The sequence below is a fragment of the Triticum urartu genome, chromosome 6 (assembly GCF_003073215.2).
Source record: "Triticum urartu cultivar G1812 chromosome 6, Tu2.1, whole genome shotgun sequence".
Lineage (NCBI taxonomy): Eukaryota > Viridiplantae > Streptophyta > Magnoliopsida > Poales > Poaceae > Triticum > Triticum urartu.
The window spans coordinates 17,269,119-17,277,777 of NC_053027.1; the positions used below are offsets into that span (position 1 = coordinate 17,269,119).

Genomic DNA, 8,659 nt, shown 5'->3' on the forward strand with positions numbered 1-8,659 from the left:
AATCTGGCAAATGGATAAACAAAACTGCATTCCTTAATGGATTTATTAAAAAAGAGTTGTATATGATGCAACCAGAAGGTTTTGTCAATCCTAAAGGTACTAACAAAATATGCAAGCTCCAGCGATCCATCTATGGACTGGTGCAAGCATCTCGGAGTTGGAATATACGCTTTGATAAGTTGATCAAACCATATAGTTTTATACAGACTTGCAGTGAAGCCTGTATTTACAAGAAAGTGAGTGGGAGCACTACAGCATTTCTAATAAGTATATGTGAATGACATATTGTTGATCGGAGATAATGTAGAATTATTCTGCAAAGCATAAAGGAATGTTTGAAAGGATTTTTTCAAAGAAAGACCTCGGTGAAGCTGCTTACATATTGAGCATCAAGATCTATAGAGATAGATCAAGACGCTTGATAAGTTTTTCAACGAGTACATACCTTGACAAGATTTTGAAGTAGTTTAAAATGGAACAGTCAAAGAAGGAGTTCTTTCCTGTGTTACAAGGTGTGAAGTTGAGTAAGACTCAAAACCCGACCATGGCAGAAGATAGAGAGAGAATGAATGTCATTCCCTATGCCTCAGCCATAGGTTCTATAAAGTATGCCATGCTGTGTACCAGACCTATTGTATACCCTGCCCCGAGTTTGGCAAGGGAGTACAATAGTGATCTAGGAGTAGATCACTGGACATTGGTCAAAATTATCCTTAGTGGAATAAGGATATGTTTCTCAATTATGGAGGTGACAAAAGGTTCGTCGTAAAGGGTTACGTCGATACAAGTTTTGACACTGATCCAGATGACTCTAAGTCTCAATCTGGATACATATTGAAAGTGGGAGCAATTAGCTAGAGTAGCTCCGTGCAGAGCATTGTTGACATAGAAATTTGCAAAATACATACGGATCTGAATGTGGCAGACCCGTTGACTAAACTTCTCTCACAAGCAAAACATGATCACACCTTAGTACTCTTTGGGTGTTAATCACATAGTGATGTGAACTAGATTATTGACTCTAGTAAACCCTTTGGGTGTTGGTCACATGTCGATGTGAACTATGGGTGTTAATCACATGGTGATGTGAACTATTGGTATTAAGTCACATGGCGATGTGAACTAGATTATTGACTCTAGTGCAAGTGGGAGACTGAAGGAAATATGCCCTAGAGACAATAATAAAGTTATTATTTATTTACTTATATCATGATAAATGTTTATTATTCATGCTAGAATTGTATTAACCGGAAACATAATACATGTGTGAATACATAGACAAACAGAGTGTCACTAGTATGCCTCTACTTGACTAGCTCGTTAATCGAAGATGGTTATGTTTCCTAACCATAGACATGTGTTGTCATTTGATTAACGAGATCACATCATTAGGAGAATGATGTGATTGACATGACCCATTCCATTAGCTTAGCACCCGATCGTTTAGTATGTTGCTATTGCTTTCTTCATGACTTATACATGTTCCTGTGACTATGAGATTATGCAACTCCCGTTTGCCGGACGAACACTTTGTGTGCTACCAAACGTCACAATGTAACTGGGTGATTATAAAGGTGCTCTACAGGTGTCTCCAAAGGTACATGTTGGGTTGGCGTATTTCGAGATTAGGATTTGTCACTCCGATTGTCGGAGAGGTATCTCTGGGCCCTCTCGGTAATGCACATCACTTAAGCCTTGCAAGCAATGCAACTAATGAGTTAGTTGCGAGATGATGTATTACGGAACGAGTAAAGAGACTTGCCGATAACGAGATTGAACTAGGTATTGAGATACCGACGATCGAATCTCGGGCAAGTAACATACCGATGACAAAAGGAACAACATATGTTGTTGTGCGGTCTGACTGATAAAGATCTTCATAGAATATGTAGGAGCCAATATGAGCATCCATGTTCCGCTATTGGTTATTGAACGGAGACGTGTCTTGGTCATGTCTACATTGTTCTCGAACCCGTAGGGTCCGCACGCTTAACGTTACGATGACAGTTTCATTATGAGTTTATATATTTTGATGTACCGAAGGTTGTTCGGAGTCCCGGATATGATCACGGACATGACGAGGAGTCTCGAAATGGTCGAGAGATAAAGATCGATATATTGGATGGCTATATTCGGACACCGGAAGTGTTTTGGGTGATTTCGGAGAAAACCGGAGTGCCGGAAGGGTTACCGGAACCCCCCGGGGAAGTATTTGGGCCTTAGTGGGCCTGAGGGGAGAGAGAGGGCAGCAGCCCAGGAGATGGCGCGCCCCCTCCCATGAGGAGTCCGAATTGGACTAGGGGAGGGGGGGGGGCGGCCCCTCTTTCCCTCTCCCTCTCCCTCTCTTTCCTTCCCCCTTCTCTCTTCCTAGTTTGATTAGGAAAGGGGAGTCCTACTCCTACTAGGAGGAGGACTCCCCAATCCTTGGCGCGCCCCAAGGGCCGGCCGGCCTCCCCCCTTGCTCCTTTATATACGGGGGCAGGGGGGCACCTCTAGAGACACAAGTTGATCTTCGTGATCGTTGTCTTAGCCGTGTGCGGTGCCCCCCTCCACCATAATCCTCGATAATATTGTAGTAGTTTTTAGGCGAAGCCCTACGACGGTAGAACATCAAGATCGTCACCATGCCGTCGTGCTGACGGAACTTTCCCCCGACTCTTTGCTGGATCGGAGTCCGGGGATCGTCATCAAGCTGAACGTGTGCTAGAACTCGGAGGTGCCGTAGTTTCGGTGCTTGATCGGTCGGGCCGTGAAGACGTACGACTACATCAACCGCGTTGTGCCAACACTTCCGCTTACGGTCTATGAGGGTACGTAGACAACACTCTCCCCTCTCGTTGCTATGCATCACCATGATCTTGCGTGTGCGTAGGATTTTTTTTGAAATTACTACGTTCCCCAACAATAACATGTGTGCATGAACAATTACATCATTTATCAGGACGAGCATGCAGAGTCTACCATATGTCCGGTGTGCGGCGTCACTCGATACAAGAAGAGGAAGAAAGCTCCTCGAAAAGTTGTGTGGTACTTTCCGATCACTCCTCGTATGTAGCGGTATTTCGCGGACCCTAAGCTAGCAAAGCTCCTACATTGGCACGCGGATAGGGAGGAGAAGAAGCGAGAAGATGACGGAAATGATCCGGAGATAAATAAAAAAGACAAGATGCTGAGTCCCCCTAAGGATGCGAGCCAGTGGCAAGCGTTGAACTTCGAACACCCAAAATTTGGGGACGATCCAAGGAACATCATGCTGGGCGCGAGCACCGATGGAGTCAATCCGTTTGGCAGCCAGAGAAGCACACATAGCACCTGGCATGTGTTTGTGTGGATGTACAACCTTCCCCCTGGTTGTGCATGTAGAGGAAGTACATTCACATGAGTATGCTAATTGAAGGGCCGAAACAACCAGGGAACGACATCAATCTGTATCTGGGGCTGCTGAAAGAGGAGTTAGACACACTGTGGAAAACGCCAGCCAATACGTGGGATGCCGCTGAGAAAGAATATTTCCCTATGAGAGCCGCACTTCTCATGAAGGTGCATGACTATCTCGGTTACGGATATGTCGCGGGGCAGGTGGTCCACGGATTTTCTAGATGCGTCAGGTGCATGGATGACACAACGTATCGCCAGCTAGATAGAGATCCCGGGTCTTCGAAAACCGTGTTCATGGGACATCGAAGGTGGCTTCGCGACGATGACTCATGGAGAAAACGCAAGGATCTGTTCGATGGTGAAACCGAACCCCGAAGACGCCCGCGTACGAGGAGCGGCGAGGAAATAGACGAGTTGTTGAAAAATTGGAAAGATTGCCCACTGCCGGGAAAGAAGCAAAAGGCGCCAGAGCCAGGAAAGAAGCGAAAGGTGCCAGAGCCACTGCTGAAGGTATGGAGAATGAGGTCTGTTTTCTTGGACTTACCGTACTGGAAGATCCTCCGTGTGCCTCACAGCCTTGATGTCATGCATATCACGAAGAACGTGTGCGAGAGTCTGCTTGGTACCCTGCTCAACATGCCATAGAGGACCAAAGATGGGCCGAAAGCAAGGGCAGACTTGAAATCATGGGCATCAGGGAGGAGCTTGATGATGATGATGAGGCAAAGCAGGACACGAAAAGTCATCGCAAAGGCAAAAAGGCCAAGAAGACCGGAAATGACTACCCTCCCGCGTGCTTCACTCTAAGTCAGGGGGAGATCGAGCAGTTTTTCACCTGCCTCGTAGGAGTAAAACTTCCTTATGGTTACGTGGGGAAGATAAGCAGATACCTAGACTCAGCAAAGCAGAATTTCAGCGGGATGAAGTCTCACGACTGTCACGTGCTGATGACGCAGATACTTCCAGTTGCAATCCGTGGGATCATGGATGCGCACGTCCGTGAAACGCTATTTGGCCTATGCAACTTTTTTGACGTCCACTACAAGAAATATGTCAACTTGTGACCACCACTATTGGTCACTGAATGGTCACAAATTTCCATTTGTGACCTTTTTGTGACCAAAAACATAAGGTCAAAAGATGGCCGTCGTAAACTGACTATAGCGACCTTTCTTCTGGAATGGTCGAAGGCGTTTATGACCAAAATACGTCTACTGTGGCGTTTTGGTCACTAGCAACCTCCCCAGGCCACGTAGGCATCCAGCATGGCAATCTGACGTGGCACAAGATTCAGCCCGGTCCAATTCGATTTTCTACATGGGCCTAGCCCAACAATTCGGCTTTTCAATATATATTTATTTCTGTTAATTTTCACTAGCTACATGGGCCTGGCCCATTTTATTTTCTAGGACGTTGCCTTCTATAATTCATTTCTTTTTTGGGCATCGGCCCTTTTACAATCCAATATATTTTGGGCCTCCACAACATACATTTAGAAGCTTGACATTTCAGCATGTACAAATGTATCCAAACCATTTTATTTCTTTCAACACAAAAGGATTCATTACACAGCCACGATAATAGATAGTACATACATTCGACAGAGACTGAATTAACATAGAAATGAAGCAACAAAGGGCAGTCTGAGAAAAGGAACTACATGGGACTACAACAACATGGGACTAGAGCTGCCATTTCTATTTCTACCAGCATTTGTAGACGCTTGCAAGAGAGGGAGAGAGATCATCCATCATCAATCAGTGACAGTAGCGACGTTCGAGAGACCCCCTCCCCCTGCTGCTTCGCGTGCCTGCTACTGCTTGTTGTGCCGCATCACTAGTCGCCCTGCACACAAGAATTTTAGCTTTACATAAGGTTTACAAGAACAGGACCCTGATACATGAGATTGACATTCACAAGTTATTTTCATTTTTATTAAGAACTGTGTCACACCATTTACATTACTAGTTATGTATTGACATACTTATCTAAAAGAACATATACAGAAACATATGAATTTTATTTCTGAATACCAATACAGAAGTACTCAAAAAACAAGACTAAAAATCAGTAGAAGGTAACAAGAGCTCATTACACAAGTTTTGCTAGCAATTAGGGGACCATGGTTCCTATACTGACCACATTTGGGCATATCCTACCCTACCAGTGGCTAAATAATGCAACTTTATGACTATCAAGTAGGCCTACAGATCGATGATGGAGCAAACTCAAACATTACAAACACAATAGCTGATGCGTGCCATGGAGCACGATCTGAATGTTGTTCCTCGTTTATTAAACTTAAGGACAAGAAAAGCACTCAGGTTGCATCTTTCGCAGACACGACAACATACATGAGCCAAATTAACAAACAAGAGGTGCAGATCTGGAACCAGTCGTCATCATCAAATGAAGCGTTTCATCACCGTGCACTGATTGAAGGGCACATGCTAACCTATACCAATGTTGATGACCCCCACAAACAGACCACCATGGCTCAACACACCGACCGGCCAGAGTCTTACCTTTGTTTTAGCCATGCACGCTAGCTGTTGAGCAGAGCAGAGCAGCGGGAGGAGGATTGTCGCAGCAAGAAGAGAAGGTTCCTTGACTTGACGACCACCAGATGTACATCATGCCTGCCCAGAGTAATTAGAAGGAGAACGAGTGAGACAATGCAGCGAGGAGAGACAGTGAAGATAGTTCTTGAAGGTCAGAAGATAATACACCAAATGTGCATGAAAGACAATACAGTAAACACCATCTTGTTTATAGCAAGGCAATATAGTAGCATGTCTCTAGCACATCATCTCGTTTAAAGAATGCATTCAGGCAAGAAATGGACAATTGGTCTAATTTTCTCACACTTGGCATTTTCACAGTTAACACCATAATGTAAAACACCAAGCTGCTCCAGGCTGGCCAATTGACTCATACTACTGGATAAGCAAAGTAAACTACTACCAAAATAAGAACCAGACATGGCAAGCAAACCACTGGGTTGCTCTTATTGACGATAATCACAGCAGGAAATAAGCCCAAACGATTGGACAACATTGAATTCTGCACCAGAATCAAGTGGATTCTGCAAAATTACATTGCTACAAAAGCACAATCACATGGCACAGATCACTGCTGAAATGAATCACTACTTTTGATATGTCAGTTTACCAAAAGAAAAACACAAGTTCAGTTGTTACAACCAAAGAACTAACAGGGCTTTGGCAATCATTCAGCAATTCCCATCTAGCCAGCAGCAATACCACTAGTACTTAACCAAAGTCAACAAGTAGTAAGCAACAGAACCAGCTAGTAGATACAAGCAACACACTCTAAACAGGAATTGATTTTGATGTTAGTTTCTAGTTTACCAAAAGAAACTGACATATGTAGCATCAAGGAACACCTGCAGCTGCAGCATCGATTTGATTGTGAGGAAATTTGTGGAGGGGAATGGGTGAGACAGTGTAGTGGGGAGAGAAATCTCAAGTACCTCAACTCAGCAGCGTTAGGAACGGACGACGACAGCATCCTGCGCCGGCGTCCCTTGTACGGCACCAGACACGGCTGCGTCGCCGTCGGCAGAGGGCTCTCCCGATGCGCGACCATCAAGAAGGAGGTGAGCAGGCCCGGATCGATGGCGCAGACGGGGGAGTGCGGTCGGAGACGGCGGAACCGGCGATGCAGCTAATCTGGATATGGATCAACGGTGGGATACCTACATCAAGATTCAAGAATCAAGGTTTCATTAGTAAATCATAAGAAAGAAAATCTCAAGTCAAGTTTCTTGAATCAACTAGACTTCACTGTGTAGGTACTACCAAGTACCAACAACTTAAATGGCTAAGTACCACGCTTTAGTTCTACATCTCTACAGTTCTATATTTACCAGCCCAATTTCCCACAGACCGATTCACAGTTATTATAGCTTGCAGGTTAAGCCTAGGGAATCAAAGGAAATACACATCAGAAATGCTAGGTACATGTTTGTACAGCACTACAATGTTCCACACTTATTTTGCACAAAAAACCATAGGAGGTTTGTTGTACTCGATTAGGAAATAGTGACAATGGCGGGGTGAATAATTTCATCTGTGCATATACAAGGATGACATTGTGAGGTACTAGCACACACAAAGCACTAGTTTACCAATCAGGCTATCGCTGCTCGAAATGCATTGCTCGTTGCTAGAATTCACTGCCAAGGTACTAACAAAATAATAAATACCTAAGTGTCAAGCTACAGATCTACATTTCTACATGTTCTCAAGCAGAAAAATGCTTTATGTGTGCACTGCGTGCCTACTCCGGCCTCCTTACATTGCAGATCAGCTCCCCATGGAAACCACCAGCCGCCAAGAGGTTGTCTTTCACCGTCATGGTGCTGATCTTCCCCTGGACAAGGGCCGACCTCCCTGCATATCCTGCACAGTGTGGTCGCACAGTGGATCAGAGATTGACCGAAATTCCGACGATAGAGGACTATCACATCGCTCTGTGGTAGATCACTTGATTTGGGCCTGCCACGTTGAGCACTTCTTTTCCTTTGCGGAGTAAGGACGACCAATGCATCACAGAATAGTTCTACATCACGTACACATCATGCTTGGAAGTAGCCCACATGATGTTCCTCAGCTGCACATGTACAAGTATACGGTCAGTGCGTTCGTACCAGAATTCTTCTTAAAACTCTGCAGAAATACAATGATGCAAATGAGCGCCATTTTATTCAAGCACACCAAATTCTACTGCGATAACAAACAGATCGCCCGATGGAGGACATAACAGTGAGCTTCTGTTAAAATTTCTCGGGTAATTACAACTATGTGATTCTACTGTTAATCTAGATCTCCTTCAGGTTTTGATTCATTTAATCAAACAATAGAAAACAACTGCTGGAAACTGTTAAGACATGCATATTATGTGCACGCCAAAAAATAGCAGATCTGTGAAGGGGGGTGTCTATTAGCAAATTTTGGTCTAAATACAACTTAGGCAGGCAAATGCTTAGTGTAACTAATGAACTGATGTTGTTTGCGTTTCTGAACTTTGCTAAATGAACTCTAGATGAATACACCAAAAACTAATGAACTCTATCTCCACAGACTCCATCTCTAGACAAATGATACATTCTCATTCACATTCACTAGAGAATAATCAACATCATTATTGGCAGTTTGTGGCACCTTCAAGATTTATATATATATATAAACAAAATTTTCAACGTTGGGCAATGAGTCAATTAGGCACCCAAACACAATAGTAGTATAATCGTCGCTAG

General features: G+C 44.1%; 1 long non-coding RNA gene across 1 annotated transcript; it reads right to left on the reverse strand.

Annotated features, from left to right (window-relative positions):
* Positions 1 to 5,589: 5,589 nt before the first annotated feature.
* LOC125515896 lies at positions 5,590 to 6,952 on the reverse strand. The gene is made up of 3 exons (XR_007287157.1): positions 6,872 to 6,952; positions 6,750 to 6,790; positions 5,590 to 6,017 (listed from the first exon to the last, which is right to left on the reverse strand). It is a non-coding gene; the product is annotated as an uncharacterized LOC125515896 (long non-coding RNA).
* Positions 6,953 to 8,659: the final 1,707 nt, after the last annotated feature.